This window comes from Pelobates fuscus, chromosome 7 (assembly GCF_036172605.1).
Source record: "Pelobates fuscus isolate aPelFus1 chromosome 7, aPelFus1.pri, whole genome shotgun sequence".
NCBI classification, from domain to species: domain Eukaryota; kingdom Metazoa; phylum Chordata; class Amphibia; order Anura; family Pelobatidae; genus Pelobates; species Pelobates fuscus.
This window is the reverse complement of record NC_086323.1, coordinates 93,405,838-93,426,844: the sequence shown is the minus strand read 5'-3', so window position 1 is coordinate 93,426,844 and position 21,007 is coordinate 93,405,838. Positions and strand designations below refer to the sequence as shown.

Here is a 21,007-nt window from a genome sequence, read left to right as displayed (position 1 = left end):
CAGATACACAAACTGGCACATACACACACAGATTAACATACGTTTGCAGATACACACACACACATAGACACATACACACACAGATTCACACACCTTGGCAGATGCACATATTCACACACATTGGCAGATACACACACACAAACATTGGCAGATACAAACACTGACACAGGTGCACACAGATGCATAAACACACACACAGATTCACAAACTAACACAGGTACACAGATATACACACATACACACATTGGCAGATATACACACACAGATTCACACACTGACACAGGTACATAGACACAAACACACATATGTTTAAATTTGCTGCTAAAGCTATGCTTCTTCTATTTGTAGAATGCAACTAAGTTAGTTCAACATGATCCATGTTTCATAAAACCATGCTGATTTCTGCTAATGACATTGAGTTCATGAATATTATTTATTTTAACCCTTTCAATGCTTTCCTAGACACAGAAGATAAGCTCACAAGTCTATAAGTTTCATGTAGATATTGTGAACCCTTTTTGAATATAGGAACCACATCTGCCTTTCTCCAAAACTTGGAATGATTCCTGAGGAAAAAGAATCCTGAAAGATTAAAAACAGTTTAGCTTAATTCCACACTTCTTAAGTACTCATGGGTGAATACCATCTGGTCCATGGTTTTGTTTATATTCAGTTTCTTTACTTACTTCAGCACCTTGTTATGAGTCATCCAATCCCAATGTTTATGTAAGTCTTTTTGGCACAATTATTTTAATTTCTCTTGCCATAGGTTCCTCAAAGAAAAATATTATTATTTAAAATTTCTGACTTTTCCTGATCTCTATTTACTAACACAGTCATCTCTGTAAACTTACACTTTCTCTTTTTGGTATTTTTAGAATTTATGTACTTAAAAACAATTTAGTCCTGTTCTCTTTGGCTTTGACTTTTTAAAAAAAAAAAAATTCAAGTTTAGCACCTCTAAATGCCTTTTTTACAGTGATTATTGACTTCCTTATAATTTATAGAAGATTCTTTGAGTTTATCTGATTTTTAATTGACATTTTGTTTTTTATTTTTTGGCTTACCTTCCTAGCCGCATTGCTTTCAGCTTGTTTCTTTTATATTTGTTACCCAATAGTTTATACGGAGAAGTGTACATTTCTAATCTTTATTTGAAGATAAATGCTTGTTTTGAGTTTTTTTCAAAAGATACCATATTGTGATCACTATACCCCAAGGGCTCCCCTGCTTGAATGTTTGTTTGATCTGCATTGTTCGTTATAATTAGATTCAAAGAAGCATCTTTCTAGTTGGTGCGTCTACTAATTGTGACATAGAGTCAATTAACAGGTTCAAAACCCTGAATCCCCTACCAGAACCACAAGTCATTCTAACCCAATCTATGTCTTGGTAATTAAAATCTCAAATAATTCATAAGTATTACCCAGATGTGCATATTTCCCAATTTGCAACGGTCATCCTCATAATATTGGGTGTTTTGTAATAATTTTTAAAATTTTGATTAACATTATTTTCTGTTATCTCTTGTACCAAAAATGAGGCTTAAAATCAGAGACGCCACGTAGAAGCACTTTCTCACGTTTAATGGAAAAATATATCCGCTAAAGGACTATATTTTATTGTATTAATCTCACTTTAGAAAAGAAAGTGCATCCATTAAAATGGTGATTGTATTTGCTTGGCATTTTTAAAGAGTTAGTCCAGAGGAAATTAAGGCAAACAACACTAATGACCATAATAGTGTCACTAATGGAAAATTGGTGCATCATTCTAAAAGTGGGGGCTGTCACTACGGAGACCAATTGTCAACCATTTGTCTTTGGTTTCCATGGTGATTGCTCCTCTTCTATAACTTTGCCCATTTTTATATATGGGACCCTTGTGTAGAAGTTGAATTAAGGACCGGCGGCCCAAAAGGCTGTCAGATGAGCATGAGACTTTTTGCCTGCCAAGTGTCGCGTCTTCAAAGCTGCGTACCCGTGCTGTGGACAAGCACATAATAGATATTATTCAAGTGCATGATAGCTAACGGGAAACAGTTGTAATTTGTGCCTTTTATCATTTTCTTATATTATAGTAACAGCTTCAAGCACTCCTGATGTGTGAATCTGTCTGTCTCTGTGCATATTTATAGCAGCATGTGCTGTCTACATCAGTACTGTTTGCTGTGCGGTGACCTAGTACAGAAATCAATACAGATAATAGCATCACTAACCAAAGCAACATGAAATCATTCCAGCTTGTGCTCAATGTGGTTTGGAACAGCGCATCCCTGGTGGGGTAACCTTATTTTTTTTATTTTTTTTATACATACCCTTTTGATGTTTTAGGAATCTGGAGAGAAATGCATACGAAACTAAGTTATTGATCACCTGTTGTGTAAGGCTAGTGTGTGTGTTTACGGAACTGAAAACATCCTTAATATCTGATATATGTAATCATCTTTTACTGCAGATGATCTTATATCTTATTTATCTAGCGCTGTGCACATCTTTTTATTTTGTATTTTTATTCCAGTTCTATCTGTACTAACTGTAGCATATAGTAACAATAATTTACAAAAGGTTGCATTAAATCACCTGCCTATTATCGTGTAGGTCCCTTCGTGACGCCAAAATATGAACTCCACAAGAATTCTGAGCGTATCCTGTGATATCTGGCAACAAGAGCAGCAGATCCTTTAAGTTCTGTAAGTTGCGAGGTGGGCCGTTCATTGATCAGATTTAATGTTCAAGCACATCCCACAGATGCTCAATCCGATTGAGGTCTGGGCAACACTTTGAACTCTGTTATGTTCCTCAAACCATTCCTGAACATTTTTTTCCAGTGTGGCAGGGTGCATTACTCTGCTGAACGAGGCCACTGACATCAGGGAACACCATTGTCATGAAGGGGTGTACATGGTCTGCAACAATCTCTAGGTAGATGGTGCATCTCAAAATAATGCCAGGATCCAAGGTTTGCCAGCAGGACATTGCCCAGAGCATAACTCTGCCTCTGCTGACCTGCCTTCTTCCTATATTGCATCCTGCTACCATCATCATGGGCACGTTAATCGGTCTGGGGACAAACAGCCCCATATGCAGCAAGCTGTGATGCATGTGTTCTGACATTGTTCTATCATCCGCATTGTTTTTCAGAAATTTGAGCTACAGTAGATCTTCTTGTGCCCAATATGCATACAATGTGGGTGTATTTTTGGTGAAAGCGGTTTTGGTGAGGGGGAGGGCAGCAATTCATGCTAGAATTCAGACACGACAATGTACACCCTAAAGACTTGTTGTTTTGGAAATCATCTGACCCAGTCGTCGCTTGCCCATTTTTCCTCTTTCCAATATTCCACCCCTGGACAGGTGCCATTGTAGCCATATAACTGTTATTCGCTTCACCTGTCAGTGGTTTAAAAGTTGTGGCTGATCAGTGTATGGTAATAGGCAGCACAGAATAGTACAGATTAAAGTTAGTTTATTACTAGTTTAAAGGAACACTATAGGGTCAGGAACACAAACCTGTATTCTTGACCCTGTAGTGTTAAAAACACAATCTAGCCATGCAGAGGGTGGAGCCATTGAATGGCAGTGCTTCACAATGTACAGCACTGCCCCAGGAAGCACCCCTAGTAGCCACCTGAGGGTTGGCCTGTAAATGTATTCCTAGGGGTAATGTAAACACTGCCTTTTCTCAGAAATTTTTTACTGCAAAAAGCCTGAAGGGATGATTATACTCACTAGGATGTAGTTGTTCTGTTGACTGTAGTGGCCCTTTAAGATGACCGTTTATCTCTGTACTGTCTGTATTTGGGTTAAAACTAGGTACTGAATCTTGCAGGAGGGAGTATGTTCACAGCAGCCAGCAGGCCCATTCCCAAGCTGGAAGCGTATTTCAAGGATACCATTTCATTGATACATTTGCTGAGTTTGTTGCAAGTCCAATGTATGGATTGAATTGTGACACATTATGGGAGCTGACTGTGTTATCTTCTTATTTTGTAGATAGCATGTACATTTATTTTATGTGCAGCTTAACTTTCTTATTTATTGAATTTTTATTTTTATTATATTTTCATGTTTGTCTCCTTTCTTTCTCCCAAATAAGCAATTAATAAAGTCTGTGTTTGTATTTCCACAAAAAAAAACCGATTCTATAGATAAAAAAAAAAATGCTGTATAATATTTGCCTTTACTTTCATGCATTAAAACCAGGTTTCAGTTTACACTAAGAAAAAAAATCATCCGTTATTTTACACGAAACTATGGTGGTTTTGTCCGTCCATAGCATCAAACTGAAAATTATTCACAGCCGGTCAGTGTATAATACATCACCTTTTGACTTTAATGAGACCGTGATGGGCACATCCCTTGCTTGTTATTCTTAATTAGATTGTGGCTTGTCTCTTTACATCTTCTCATTAATTCCTGTGAGAGAGAATTTTCAGCTGTTTCACATTTTTTGATTGTGATTTATTTTACACATGTTGATCTATTGGTCAGTCTGTCTATCCTTATTCAATGCCATAGACTGCAAGAATCAATATTATTATTATTTATAAAGCGCCAATAAATTCTGCAGTGCTGTACAATGGGAAAAGATTGCTTAGTCTGCAGTATGTCAGTGTTTTTTACTTTTGTTAGGTAAAAAAATTTTTTTTTATATAAAAATTTATATAAAAAAGTATAGTTAGTAAACTTGTTTTGAGCAGGGCCTTCTTCTTAACCTCTTGTGCTATAGTGGTTATAGTGTCAGGAATTTGCTGCCCCCTCCTCTCCTCTCCCCTCCCCCCCCTCTCCTCCCTTGTTAGGAGTCTGTTATGACATATTACCTGGCACTCTTAGCTCAAGAAAGATAACTGAAGCTTCCGCCCACCTTAGGAAGTAGTAGAGGCAGGGAGCTTCCGTTATCTTTCCTGAGTTGAATGTGCCAATGAGCTAAGTAAGATCTGCATTGTTGTAACCTGTCTTTTGCACCTGGCAATCATCATAGAGAAAGTATACAAAGCGGAGGAGGATAAAAAAAAACAATGTTTACATCTTTCCAACTCATCTGCGGTGTTTGCCTTGTCTGAACTGGATTATGGCATTTGCTAAATCTTTAATGTAAATGTAAAAGAAAACTGCATCTCCCCAATGTATTTTATTAGCAAGTTATAAGCTATTTTATAGTTTTTATAGTTTTATTCAATGGTGTTAGTTTCAGAAAAATTACTCACACTCTTCAGTTCCTGCTTCTCATTAAAAGCATGTTAATACATATAATTCGCCAGGCCCTCTACCCCAATGAACAAAAGTTAGTTTTGTAGCTGCCACCTATATCTAATCTCCGCATTGCTGAAACACTGTATTTAATGGTTATATACAACTGTCAAGACAGGAAGTGACTCTTTTGTGTGAATTCACATCCAATTTGTCACCAGCTTGTGCCTGAGGCCTGTGACTTAGCTAAAATAAAAGTGCTGTGGAATATGTTCACATCTGGCCTGGGAACTGTCGAACGTTTGACCAGAGTCTATTTACTCTATTCTTAGGGTCTTTGGGAAAATGAACAAAATGTCATGGACTTGCAGTCTGGTATTAGATTTTTACTTCATGGCAATTGGTCTATTTTTGTTTATTTTACTTTGTCAGTGTAATTACAGAATTCTGTGTTTCCACGCTGGCCACTCAAGGACATTGTGCTGTCAATATAGTTTCCATATCACCCAGTAGCTTAAAGGTGTTTTTAAAACCATTGTTCATACCAAACACCCACTGATAAAGTTAATATTTTAAAATGTCTTGATGGTTCACACAATTGAACCATCACAAAAAATAATCTGTTATTAATATGGGCCATTGTAAGCTCGATTGGGCAGGGCCCTTTTCACCTATTGCTCCATTTAATTATGTTTTATTAGAATGTTGTTGTTTAGTGTCTGCCTTGTTTATTTATTGTACAGTGCTACAAAATATGTGTTGGTACCGTGTGTGTATGTATGTATGTATGTATGTATATATATATATATATATATATATTGACCCACTCCCCTATAGAAGAATCTTGTCAATATGTGTGTGTGTGTTTATGTATTTATGTGTGTGTGTGTGTGTGTGTGTGTGTGTGTGTGTGTGTATATATATATATATATATATATATATATATATATATATATATATATATATATATATATATACACTTTGCAGTTTAAACACCATTGTAAGCAACAGGTTGTATGAAACATTTGAAACACTCAAACAGTGATTGCTCTCTGCATTTAATAATCCATTGATAAATGGTCTTGTTTACTAGTGCATTGTTTAAAGTCTCTATACACTAGACTAAATTATTCATTGATATTGAATTGTGAATGTGGAGTAACTGCAGGGCGCAGATGCCGTGCATCAAATGTAGGTCAGAAAATGATGTTCAGTTAATATTTATCCGTTGCTGAATTGTTTTAATGGATCGTTCAGCAGCAAGTGGGTAATATGCCTTTTGTTTTTGTTGAAGCAAAATCTGTTTTTCTAAATCGACTTAAATAGTGTGGGATTACTTTGCTTACGTTTCGGTGGATTATTGTTAATTGTGTATTACTGTGCGGATTAGAAATGTCTCCATTAAAATCAGTGTGAATAATGAACATGCAATATTGAAATATTGTCATGCAAAGCACCGGATTGACACGCAAAGTACTCCATTTCACGTGACCAGTTATTTGCATATGCATTTTTATCTTCCTCAATCTGTATTATGGGTGAAAGGATTCCCACCTCCCACCCCCACCCCACCCCCACCCCACCCCAATTCTTTATTATTATTTATATAGCGCCAGTAAATTCCGTAGCACTTTTATCGTATCATGGCAAACAAATCTAAAACCTATTATATAAGAACTCCTAGAGGTTTTTTTTTCCCCCTCTCACTTTAAATGTGATCAGTGCTGAAAGTCTGATAAAAAGGAAGCTAATGCACAATTATAGATTGTTCTGAAAGAGTGCTGTAAAATATTTTACTGTATTCCTAACGCTATAGTAAGCCCCTGTCCCTAGCTTTAGATACCTGCCCGCGAGCAAGAAAAGATTTAAATACCTTTGTAAACTTGCCTTAAATCCAGTGCCGAGGTCCCTTGGCACTGGACCGTTCTCCTCCAGTGACATCACGCCGATGGAGGAACTTGTGCACATACTGTAGTTTTGCAAAGTCCAATGTCGTTTTGCAAAGTTAAACTCCATGAGAAGCCAGGTATCTCCTTTAGTGGCTGTCTGGAATGTAAACCCAGCAATGTAAACTGTGTTGCAGTTTCTCTTTGATTACTTTTATACTAGTTGTCTTAGGAACCTGTCATAGTCACCTCTTCTCCTGGCTTAACACCCCTGTTTTTGGGTCCTTCCAATGCGGGCGCTGTGTTGCCTGTAAGTATATCAAACGGGATTCAAAAACTGTATTTGACAGTGAAAACAAACAATGCTTTACCATCTCTTCATTTTTCAATTGCAATACCGCAGGTTTAGTGTATTTACTTACCTGCGAATGCAATTGCAAATATGTCGGAAATACTTTTTGCCCTTTCAAAGAAAGGATCAAGGAACATGTCAGGTCACCTAAACTCAGCATTGAAACACCAATTGCACGTCACTTAAGGGAACGCCATGCAGGTAATTCACGTGGCCTGCGGTTCTGTGGCTTGGAATTGGTGAAACGTAATGGGAGAAGAGGTGACTATGACAGGTTCCTAAGACAGCGTGAAAGCTTCTGGATCTACCGTCTCAAAACATTACAACCCAATGGGCTGAATGAGGGCTTTTCTTTTGCACCATTCATCTAAAATTCAACAAATTCATAACTATCATCTAAACAAATGGGAAATATGTATACACTTTACTTTTTTGGATGTTAGGAATCACTAGGAGAACCCTAGATAACTATGGATCGCAGTCTACATCAAGTGGACTGGGATTGTCTTGGAACCATTATTGGAATTAATACTAGCTTCTTAGCAGAACCTTTTTTATTCCAGGTTCAAATACACTTTATGCTACTGTTTATATTATTTACAATAGCGGTCATATTCCTTGGAGACAACTCCATCCCTAGGTTCCTCAGTTAGGTGATTTCAATCACATTATGTATTCTGGATCTTTATTAATTGACCTCTATTGTTAAAGGTTCAACTGAGTTTATGTCCAGTCTAAAATAAACATTTTGTTGACTTTGGATGACTCTGCTTATTTATCCATGTTACCAGTGTACACCTAATCCTGTTGTCTCTCTCTCTACTTTACTTACTTGTTGATCAGTCTAATTGTTTCACTGATTTTGATTTACACCACAATTGGTCCCCTCATGGAGGGATCGTTTTATTCTGTATTTTAATTTTGAGTCCACAAGGGGTTAATAGTCCCCTATCCTTAGACTCATTCACCCCCCTAACCCCGCCCCTCTGTTTCGCCGTTTCCGTCAGATCATCATGACGTCACGAACCGGGGGCGGAGTATATTGGGTTTAAAAAGTGGCGCTATCCTCTCATTCGGGTAATGCTCTTGACAAAGGCACACGTTTGTGCCGAAACGCGCGTTGAGCGTTTGCCTCTTACTTGATTACTAATTATCTCACTTAGGATCATCCCTTTTTTTAGTTGACCTTACCTAGTATGTATTTCACTTGATCTAGGGCTACTATATACTCGGGGAGCACTATCGAATTGGGGTTTTAGCTGTATCGCTATACGGCTTACATAACAAGCCCGGTTACAGATTATGTAGGGATTTACATAGAACGAAGCTAGAGTAGGATTGGATTTGTCCCAGGAACTTCATGTGACTTTTTCCTGTTAAGCAGGACCTGTCTGACCAATATCTCTATACTTGCTTTGTATTCTACCTCTTATCTATCTGGTGAGGGACCCTACAGAAGTGTCATAATCGGAACCAGAGGTTGGGTAGTACTCAGACTTTTTATTTAAGTTCTATTTTCACTACCAGCCGCGGCTTCTAGACACCCACTGCCTATTTACCCTCTTATTATTAGTATCCCTGTAGTATTCATACATACATGTTGATCGCTATTTTAACACTTTAACTATGCTTCTAGACAGCAATTAGATGCATATTCAGCTGCTCTACAGCACTCAAAGGTCTATTTGGAGTACATGTTAATAACTGTTACCTTCTATCCAGCTGACATATTGCTACATGTGACTGGTATAACAAGGTTAATTCATAAATGTGCCAATTTCTATTGAAATCTTCACTTTTTGTAAAATGAAAAAAAATAGAATACTCTGCACCCATAAAGCTTTTCAACAGGCTGGAGTCCTCTAGTGATATATTATTGTGGTTTTTCTAGTGTTTGGAGTGTTTATGCTCACTTTTGAGAGGTGTATTTTGATACACTTGCAAATTTTTCTTGTATATTTGTTTTGTATTTGGCAGTCACTATATGTATATACCCTGGTGTCATTTAGTTGCAGTAGGATTGATGACAATGACACCATGCTTGGCATAAGCTTCCTCTTATCAGGCTTTCAGGAGTGATCACATTTCAAGTGGGATGCTAATCATTAACAGGAATGTGTTATTGGGCTTGTTTGTGTATTAAAAACTGATGAGGCTTTTGATCTGATAAAGGTGTAGTTCCTCTTGTGGGATTTCTAGTGGCTCTCTCTTCCACATCAGACACTAAGCGTTACACTTCAATATGATCATAAGACTGTTCTTTCCCATAACATTGGAGGCTATAAACTGGCATTCTTAAACAATTTTCATTTTTGTGCACTATATTTGTATATTGAGAAGTGTGTTTGTAGAAGTCACAATCACAACAGTTTACTAGCAGTCTTACTTTAAACCCCCTTAAGACACAACTTCCGTTTTCCTGCTTTGGACATCGCCTGGGTGCAATGCCCCTGTAGTTTTAACCTTGCAACTGAAATATTTGCAAGCCAATTTTGTGTATAGATTATTCCCTTGCAGTCTCGCTGCTCAATTTTGGGACATTAAGGAGTTAAATCACATTTTTTATGCAGCTGTCACCACACTTTCTCCGGCTCTGACTCACACAGACTCCATGAAAATGGTTTTATATTCAGTAAGCACTGACAGCACAGTGTGTTTACTTTAGAAGTGAGTATCATCTGCTCTGTTAAAGGGACACTATAGTCACCAAAACAACTTTAGATTAATAAAGCAGTTTTGATGTATAGATCATGTCCCTGCAGTCTCACTGCTCAATTCTTTGCCATTTAGAAGTTAAATCACTTCTTTTATACAGCCCTAGCCACACCTTCTTGCATGTGACTTGCACAACCTTCCTAAACACTTCCTGTAAAAAGTAATGTAATGTTTATACTTACTGTATTACAAATTCTGTTTAATTTAGAATTTCTTATCTCCCGCACTGTTAATAGCTTGTTAGACCTTGCAGGAGCCTCCTGTATGTGATTTAAAGGGACACTGTAGGCACCCAGACCACTTCAGCTCATTGAGGTGGTCTGGGTGCTGTGTCCCTTTTGCACCTAGTGCTGCAATGTTAAACATTGCAGTTCCAGAGAAATTCAATGTTTACATTGCAGCACTAAGTCTGCCCTCAGTGGTTGTCTACTAGACAGGGCTAAGGTATGTAAACATAAAGGGTTTATAACCCTTTATTTACCTGGGAGGGGAGTGCTATGGAGGGGGAGGCAGAGGGATCGGTAGTGCCAGAAATACAGCTTTGTGTTCCTGGCAGTACAGTATCCCTTTAAAGTTCAATTTACAGAGCAGGTGATTTAAAAAAAAACAACAAATTTTAAAGTAGGTTACATCTGATTGAAAATGAAACCATTTTTTTCATGCAGTCTGTGGAAGTCAGGGGAGGTGTGGCTTGGGCTACATGGGCACAAACAAAAGTGATTTGATTCCTAAATGGCAGAGAATTGTGCAGTGAGACTGTAGGGACATGATCTATACGCAAACACTGCATCTTTAAGCTAAAGTTGTTTTGGTGACTATAGTGTACATTTTAATTGAAATTTAATCACACATAGAAGGCTTGTGGCTAGGGATGCAGAATCCCTATTTTGGGGACACCAGGGAACTCCAGATGCACCTTTATATACAACGTCATGACTTCTGTAGTAGTAAAACTTTTTGAAACCATCACTGCACCCATAAAGTCCATCTCACATTTAAATTCCAACATTTACTGTAAACCACCATTTTTTGTAGCTTCTGCAGTGGACTAATACTAGAGGAAGCTAATTTCACAGATCCCCATGTTTTATATGATAAGTTACCTGTTTTTGCTAAACATTTATATATTGCAATCAAAATGGGAATAACTGGTGTAACATCGAGCCTGCGGAATACATTTGCTACAGGTGCATTCTGTGTTCCTGATTGAAAGCACTTTATGCAGTCTATGAACATCTACAAGGGTTTTAAATAATTCTAAGCATCACATTAATGATGCAGGGTTACACGGCTATGTATCCTATAGAACTGAGCTGAGACCCTATATCGATTATGGTTTGTGTGTTTTTTTTTCCCCTTAAATGTTTGCTTATGTTTTGTTTTTTTTGTTTTTTTTTTATAGATCTTATAATTTTACAGATTTTTAGAAATCTGATGAGAACAGCTTATACTTGACCTTTATTTGGACTCCTTCTAAATTCAGGTATTTAAAAAAAAAAAAAATTATAACTTCTGAGGAACCACTTTTGGGTTATCATCAAATTATCATTTTGTGTCATAATATGATTTGACCAATCGTATGAATGAGGATACCAAAGTCTTGGAAGGCAGCTGATACAATTGAGTGGAAAACACAGTCCTGCACGTCACACCACTTTCCAGAACACTTTGATCATCTCTCCCAATTAATGTTTTAGATCATTTTATTTATTTTTTATTTTTATGTGAATTTATTTATTTATTTTGTGGGCCAGTTGCCACAGATGTATTTATGCCAAAGTAGATTTCATGTAAACAATAGGACTTGGACTATCCATTGTGCTCGGAATAAGTTTGTGTCTTTTCCAGAAGTTTTCTTTGTGGTTGACATACTTGTGCAATAAGTTTTTTTTCTAAAAGTGTCAAAGTTTATTATTATCCAGTGGATATCACATATTATGTGGGTATAAGTTTATACTGCCTTAGCAGTTGTCACAAATTTCTTCAGGAATATGGTGATATTAGGCCTATACAAATAATTCCCTGACAGCTTTACAAGGGTTTGTAGAATTCCTCAATGCAAAAACTGCTGATCGGCCCTAATGAATGTACTGCAAATGCGGCACAAATTTCATCTTACTTAGGACAAAAAGGTCAGACTGTTCCCCAGGCAACTAATTATTTTTTTTAACCTCTTTTAATTTTTAATTTTCGTATAGTATGATTTAAAAAATATATATTTATTTGTTAGGTATTTTGTTCCAGTAATTTTTTGGTGCGATTTTATATATTTTTTAGTATCTATAAGTGTGGATAACAAATCCTAATGTTAGCCATAACTTTTATATAGGTGCATGTTTAAGGTGAAGGGACATTTGGGAAAGTCTACTAATTTATAACTCACTTTGGCTAAAACTTGCTTAAAGGAACACTATAGTCACCTAAATTACTTTAGCTAAATAAAGCAGTTTTAGTGTATAGATCATTCCCCTGCAATTTCACTGCTCAATTCACTGTCATTTAGGAGTTAAATCACTTTGTTTCTGTTTATGCAGCCCTAGCCACACCTCCCCTGGCTATGATTGACAGAGCCTGCATGAAAAAAAAAAACTGGTTTCACTTTCAAACAGATGTAATTTACCTTAAATAATTGTATCTCAATCTCTAAATTGAACTTTAATCACATACAGGAGGCTCTTTCAGGGTCTAGCAAGCTATTAACATAGCAGGGGATAAGAAAATCCTTATTAAACAGAACTTGCAATAAAGAAAGCCTAAATAGGGCTCTCTTTACAGGAAGTGTTTATGGAAGGCTGTGCAAGTCACATGCAGGGAGGTGTGACTAGGTTTCATAAACAAAGGGATTTAACTCCTAAATGGCAGAGGATTGAGCAGTGAGGCTGCAGGGGCATGTTCTATACACCAAAACTGCTTCATTAAGCTAAAGTTGTTCAGGTGACTATAGTGTCCCTTTAAAGGGACACTAGGCACCCAGATCACTTCATCTCATTGAATTGGTGTAGGTAGAATGTCCCTGTATGATTCACTTAACCTTTAACCTCCCTGGCGGTAATCCCGAGCATGGCTCGGGGTTAATTTTCAGTACCAAAAGCGGTACTGTAGTATCACTTAACTTGTCCCTACGAGCCCCTGGTGTAAAAACAATGTACCGCTTTCACATTAAAAAATACTTTCATAATCAGACCGCCAGGTTAAACCTGCATTTTAAAAAATTAAATTTTTTGGGGGAAACTGCAATGTTTAAATTGCAGGGTTAATGCTGCTTATAATGGCTGTCTTCTAGACTGCCACTAAAGGTGTTTCCTTGATTTACATAGAGATTTCATGAGGACGCTCAGTGTCTTCAAAATCCCAATAGGAAAGCATCGATTCGCGCAGTAGGTTCCCGGATCGCGCTGATGTCAGAGTTGGTATGTGTAAACAGAGGTGTGGTTTTTTTTGTTTGTTTTTTTTAGCTCTCTATTCACTGGTTGGAGAGCCTGCTAGGGCAAAGGGACACTATATAATGTTAGGAATACACCTTTTTTAAAAAAAAATTTTTATGGTATTCCTAACACTATAGTGTTCCTTTAACATGCTCGGCCTTTGAGTACTCCAAGTGATACATAAATAGTCATTTACCGGTATTTGGGGCACAACGGTTCTCTTCTTGTTTTGTTATTAATAAGAGATTATTGCTGATATTAAGACAAGCCTATGAATTTATAAACCTCAATCTTTTTTGGCACATGCTAAGGGAAAGCGGAGTGCCTACGGTTGCTAAGAATGTTTTATGAAAATTAAAGGAACACCATTGCATTAGGGATACAAACATGTATTCCTAATGCTATAGTGTTTTCCTTTTTATCTAGATACAGGCCTTCCCTAATTCTAAATAAAAGCTGGATTGAAGGGTATTCGTTACCTTTTTTTTTCTAGTCCCTGCTGCCACTCTATCCACCTCCCACGACGTCATATCAGCTGTTCTAAATGTCCAATCTAATGCATGCATTTTTAATCCCCAATGCTCCTCTAGGCAAGGCCAGCACTGCGTTCCTTCAGTGAATCGGAGGATAGCTGTGAACCGAGTTTTACTCTACTCTAACAGTGGAAGCTCCTCTAGTAGCTATCAGGTATCCATCCACTAGTGGCATATTTAATCCTAAAATGTAAGCATCTACTTACCTACTAAACTAAAGTTGGTGTGGGTGCCTTTAGGGGTCATTTAATCATTGTATGTTTATAAAATTCTATTTCCAAAATAAGGCCATACCTAGGGCCATGGGCCACTGTGAAAACAGAACAGCTTTCAGCAGAAGGAGTTGAAATATGGTTTATTCAGTTAACTTGAAATTGTGGCAAATCACAAGCAAACAAACAAACAAACAAACAAATTGCCAATTTCCTGACCTAGAAAATGGGGAATGGATAAATATTAGGATGGTTTTTCACATTGACAGAAAAGCCCATAAGGAAAATTAACCCCCTAATTTATTCAGTAGGATATTAGAAATAATTAGTAGACAGCATTTTATTTAGCAAAACAAACAAACAAACCCTGATGCACTTGAGACAGGTTTTAAGAATAGACGTGTTCCTGTATGGCTAGAGAATCCTAATGACTAGACAAATTAATGTGACATCTGTGCATGAGCCGAGATATACTGTCTAGGTCCATTAGTAATGCAGTTTGAGACCATTTGTCAGGAATTTTCAATCTCCGTGTGTGCGTGCAAGAAATTATCTTGTCTCATGTGGAGGGATAGGTTTTCTTTATTATGTTAGATCAGGCCATCTTCTGTATTTACTGCTGTCATATTCTCTACTTTTGGAGAGGCATTTCCTTTTTAACAGTATCTGCCTTTTTGAGTTCATCCCTAATGTTTATATCTCTTTGTGACACACTGTATCCTATCGTAAGTTGCTCCATTCGGTGCTGATTTACCTCCAAGCATCTCCTATGATGAGGGACAGACCATCTTTGGGATACAAACCTCTCAGTCCCTGTTTAAAGGAACACTATTGTGTCAGGGATACAGACATGTATTACTAACACTATAGTGCTGGAATAAATGTTTGTGTCCAGCTCGCCTCTCTGCTGAAATAAAAGGTGAATTTACTCGCCCTTTCTCCCTCGCTTCAGCTGTCCCTGCCTCCACGGCTGAGATCATCATCATATATATTTTATAGGAAAGCATTTGGAGGCTATTGCTCATGCAAGTCACAATACAGCGCTGTGCCAAACAGCATCTCCTTATAAAGATGCATTGAATGGGAAGCATTTGGCGCTGAGCATAGGTGCTGTACACTGTGCAGCACTGGACGAGGAAGCACCTGTAGTGGCCATGTGAGTGACTGCCACTAGAGTTTTTACTAGGCAGCAATGTAAAGGCAGTGTTTACATCCAAAAGCTTGCAACGACAGGCTATAGACCCCAGAACCACTACATTAAAGGGACACTATAGTCACCAGAACAACTACAGGTTATTGTATTCTGGTGAGTAGAATCATTCCCTTCAGGCTTTTTGCAGTAAACACTGTCTTTTCAGAGAAAATGCAGTGTTTACATTACAGTCTAGGGTTAACTCAACTGGCCACTCATCAGATGGCTTTTAGATGTGCTTCCTGGGGTAGTACTGCCATTCAGTGTCTCCACCCTCTGCATGGAGACACTGAACTTTCCTTATAAAGATGTATTGATTCAATGGATCTCTATGAGGAGTTGCTGATTGGCCAGGGCTGTGTTTGACTTGTGCTGGCACTGCCCCTGATCTGCCTCATTTACAGTATCAGCCAATCCTATGGGAAAGCATTGTGATTGGCTCAAAGAATCACTTCTTATGATGTCAGGCAGGCCAGGGGCAGAGGCAGCAGCTGCAGACTTGAAAAAAAAGTAAGATTTTACTATATTTAGGGAGGCAAGGGGGACCAGGAGGAGTTATATGGTGGTTTTAACACTATTGGGTCAGGAATACATGTTTGAGTTTCTGACCCTATAGTTTTTCTTTAAGCTGTAGTGGTTCTGGTGATTATAGTGTCCTTTTTGATGCTGTACTGTCTTATTTCTAAAAGATCCACATCCTTAACCCCTTAAGGACACATGACATGCGTCTGGTCCTTAAGGGGTTAAAGTATTTGTGTGTTTATAGATCACTGAACACCAGCGCAGTAAACCTCATTATTGTTTTTAAATGTCTGTACTTGCATGTTAGCAAGTAGAGTGTGTGCATGCAAGGAATGGTGTGATTTGGCATTTAAAATGGGATATTCAACCCTATTATTTATTTATGAACTAATGGCCCAATGACTGCACATATCCATGTATGACTGATACAAGGTGTTAGCGATTCTTTTTATTTTTGTTTACAGCCACTTAACTGAAATGTACTCCCTATGAAACAAGATGCTTCAGTTGCACGACCATGTCCTATTTAATTAAACACAAGAACAAAAACGAAGTTATGCAATTCCTAAAAAGCAAACAAGGATTTTGTGGCTAATTTCTATATTAAATGCATTTGAATTCTCCATTGTGTATGGATTAATTTAATCTGACGAGACCATCCTCTATCTAGAGCTACTGAATTTGCTATGCCATATTGGTGCTTGAGGTCCAGTAAGGTTACCCAGGCATAAATAAGACTGAGCAAATGTTCTTTGTATACTAACGTATTATGGTGTCTTCACAGACCATTGTTTTAAATCTTCCTAATTCATCCTTCACTGGCCTGGGACAGGAGGGATATATATGACTGCTGCAGGGAGGCATGACGCCTTTTTTACCACAAGGGTACAGCATGTCAGTTTACGGATTCATGGCGATATTATAAGCTACTGGAGTGTAACGGATTCACAAGTTTCCTGCCAGTCAACAAGGCATTCATCCATATGCAGAGCTCGGCAATGTACACACATGCTTTCAGGGGTCCCTTTTAGCATTCCCCAGAAGCAAGGAATAATCTCTCAGAACAGTGGAACAAGAGTCCTACATTGTAACCGTCCCACAGCATTGTGATTATTTGAGAGGTGTGGAATTGGAACAACTAGGCTACCTAGATTGGTGTGTTGTTTTGTGATGGTCTATTATAGCGTTACTATTTTAAGCAACCCCAGAACATATCGAAGTCTTTTGGCATTTCCTGTTGACCTTTTGATTAGCATAATGAAAAAGGTAAAAAAGAAAAAAAAATGCTCTTTATTTTCTTTAATTGCCTAAAAAAAAACAAAAAAACATTTGTATGGATGCCAAAGAAGCCAGATTCTGTAGTTCAGTTGTATGTGTGTGGTTTTTTTTAAAACATTTTTTTTTATTTTCTTCTCATATAATTATGTATGTCGATTGTTTTTATGTTTCTTACTTTAAAGGGTGGAGCGTTTCCCTTTCTTGAATGGGAACATTTAGATATTATTTTGACAGAGGCACTTTGGGTGTTTTTAGAGCAGCTAAATAATAATTTTATATTGAAAGTGCCTCATTAATGCGTTTAGATTGTATATTTGGATTGTTTTGTGTTTATTTTTATTTTTATTTTTGTTGTTTTTTTTTTTTCTTAGTCTACAGCTGAGTGGTAGGGTGTAGCAGGAAAATGTGGGGCAACAAGAACAGTGAAAACACTACTTTAAATCCTTAGTCATACCTCGATAATAAATCTCTTGCAATGAGTTCAGACTTCGAGACACACCTATTTCTCGCTTAAAATATGCATTGTTGCTGTTCCAATGAAACTGTATTTTTTCCTGTTCAAGACCAAAGTCTAATGGCTTTACCTTTTGCTTAACTAATCACGCCCTTTTCATTTACTGTATCTGTCTTGGATAACACGAAAAGAGTGTATCAAGATGTTGTGTGATAGTTATAAAGGAATTTGAGCCCCAAGGGCATATACAGGAGCCAACAAGAATCGTGCTGCTTAGATAATATTACTTGTACATAATAAAGTATGAATCTCCCCCCATTCCCTCAGACCTTGCTTGAGTGAAATAACTTTTAATAAAGCAGGAAAAGGACAGAAAAAAATTAATTGTAAGATCTTTTCCATAACAAGCTAGCTTTTACTAGTCCTTGTTTGTGTTTGGTAATACGATAATGTTTTAGTAGATGCCCCGGTCACAAATCTTTGTGTTGAAAATGTAATGTCAGGTTATCAAGCTAGCTCTTTTGAGAGCTCATCCATATTTAGTTAATTGATCTCACACTGGAAGCATTTGAATTCTGTGTATTGCCAGCTAGCCTTTTTAAAGTCATGGTCTATAGAATGTGAAAACCATAAGAATCCCACGGTCCGGAAAAAAAAAAAAATGGTCATCCGACAAATCAAGTTCTGAATCCAGGGTTGGAAATCCGTTTTCTATCAGTCTAAAATGTTTCATTGATCTAGAGGTAGCTTTCTGAAATTCCCTCCCTCTTTGTGTTTCTTAAAATAAGATATATTATTTACTATTCAATTTGATGAGATAAGGCATCTTGGCACACAGCCATGTATTTAATAAATCGTACATGCAAGCCATTTTAATGGAAGCAATTCATTTTAAATTTAATCGGGTACAGTAGCTGGTATATTCGTGCTGGTAAAAATGAAAATATATCAGCAGTTCCTTTGGTTTGGATAGAGAATTAAAGATATAAGGTTTGAATAAATAGAACAATTATCGGAACCAATAACTGGTCTGTCTCTAATATCTAGTATAACACTCTAATATTAGGAATCCATGTTTGTGTTCCTGAGCATTCCGTTAACTTTCTCTGATCCCTCTGTTTGCCCCCGTCTCCTTCCTCACCCTTTGAAACAGTTGTTAATGCTTCATGCCCACCATGCCCAAGAAATCACAATGGTCAGAAATATTCTATACAGATAAAAAAAAACATGGTTCCAGCTGGATCATGTGCGCTAACTTTCTTTGAGAAGTATAATCCATATAGAAATACATTTGCAGTATGTGGGCATTAATATGGAATTGTGTATTAAAGGAACACTACAGTGTTAGGAATGCAAAGCTGCACCCCAAAGCAATGAAAGGTTTAAAAACCCTTATTCCAGCGCTGAGGTCCCTCTGCACTGGCTTCGTTACGGCCTCCTCCAATGTCATTGCGAGGGGGAACCTAATGTGCGTAAACGCGCATTAAACGAAGGGCAGAGCTTGCTAGCGGGATGAGACGTACGCCATATCTGTCGGCTCCCGCTACTCTATTAATCTACTGCTAAAAAGCGATAATACTCGGTATCTGTTCCTGCCGACTACCATACCATCAAGTTCAGATCGGCACAATAGCCTAAATTGTTTAATTTTATGTTATGTTCACGTTACCCATTCTTTTATGTCACATACTGATAGGTCCTTTCAGCAAAAGAACACTACCCCATTCTATAGAGACACAGCACTCAAACCTTTATGGACGTTACAGACAACCTGTACACAGCACACATGAGCACGCTTTTACTTTACCTCTCTCTCCCCCCTCCCCCTCCAGCTACCCCCTATTCCTAACTGTGCACGACCAAATTAATTGGCTTGACACCATTCTCTGTGCAACCCGTGATTCTTTATTGTGCATGGCTCACCACTAAATATAACACGGTTCACGGACCCTACTCCATACTGACAACTATTGAATGAGGATGCACTCTGGATCAAGTGCTCCCCAGCTAGCTCCTGAATAGGAACCTATATACCTTCTATGGAGCCTCTTGCGCCACACTGGCCTTCCTCTCATCTACAATAATTCTACACATAGCTTACACTTCATGTTCAGTACACTTTTTTGAACTGTGGAAAAATGGCTTATGCCACTGACATGTTGAGAGAGAAATGAAAGAATGGGCAGACTGACCACCAGACATAAAGCTATATGAAGGTGGGAGACTGCTCACTCAATGGTCTATACCCCTTTGAGTAATGGTACTTGTAGGGAAGAGGAGGGCACAAATATACAACAAAAAAAGGGAACAAATGGGGAAAAAAGGGGGGAAAAAGACGTGGGTATTAAACCTTTAATGAAACAGTATCTACAACTAGTAGTGAAATATGTAAAACTGTCTCCACCGGTAGCCAGGGGGGGGGGAGAAATTCCCCTACTAGGGTATATTCGTAAGTGAGGTAAGTGCTCACAAATGCCGACTAGAGCTAATGCAGTGAATAAGTACTAAAGACCAATGGAAAAAAGGTCCCTAATAGTAATGCACATTCATATGTCAAACTTCGCATAGTGGTGTTGCCAGGAGCCTGGCAAACAGGGCTGGGGGCTAGAATGGATAGGGATAAATAGTAAATCTTGGTAGGTGAGGTACCCCTGGGGGGAGCCAGGTAGTCACTAGAATGGGCTAAAGTCCTACCGCTAGGAGGGGCAAAAACCTTCGGGATATGCTATCCCCCAGTCACTTCACTGATAAACAGAACCCTCAGACTTCATGGCTGGGTCGCCAAATACCAGTGGGCACCTTCCAATGTGGAAGGTGCGTAGCGAGCAAATTAATTCTAAGGGACTCCAAGATAGTCTGGGACAGTGAGAAAAAGCAATCTTTTCAGATCGCACATTTTTTCAATTGTAACTCAGCAGGGCTGGTATACCTCCTCATGTGCAGTTGCAAGTTGATGTACGTGGGTAAGACATTCAGGCCCTTTAAGGAGCGCATAAAAGAACATGCGAGATGCACCAAAAACCGTGTGGAGACTCCTATCTCGAGACACCTCAAGGAACATCATGACAGTTCATCTAAAAATATACGGTTTTGCGGTCTCGAGCTAGTTAAACGCGAGTCCAGACGGGGCGACTTTGACAAAATTCTGCGCCAAAGGGAGTGCAGGTGGATTTATAACACCCTGCATCCTAAAGGCCTGAACAAAGGTTTTTCCTTCTCCCCTTTCATTTGAAATATCATACGGGT

General features: G+C 38.1%; 1 protein-coding gene across 2 annotated transcripts in view; it reads left to right on the top strand.

The window, feature by feature from the left end:
• Window positions 1-21,007, top strand: part of C7H1orf21 (chromosome 7 C1orf21 homolog) — an 89,754-nt gene that overhangs the window by 10,521 nt on the left and 58,226 nt on the right. The window contains exon 2 of one of the 2 annotated variants that reach the window (XM_063427372.1): window positions 11,548-11,628. The exons of the other annotated variant lie outside the window; for it this stretch is intronic. The gene's annotated coding sequence lies outside the window, so the exon portion shown is untranslated. The remainder of the gene's footprint in view (window positions 1-11,547; window positions 11,629-21,007) is intronic. 2 annotated transcript variants of the gene reach the window in all.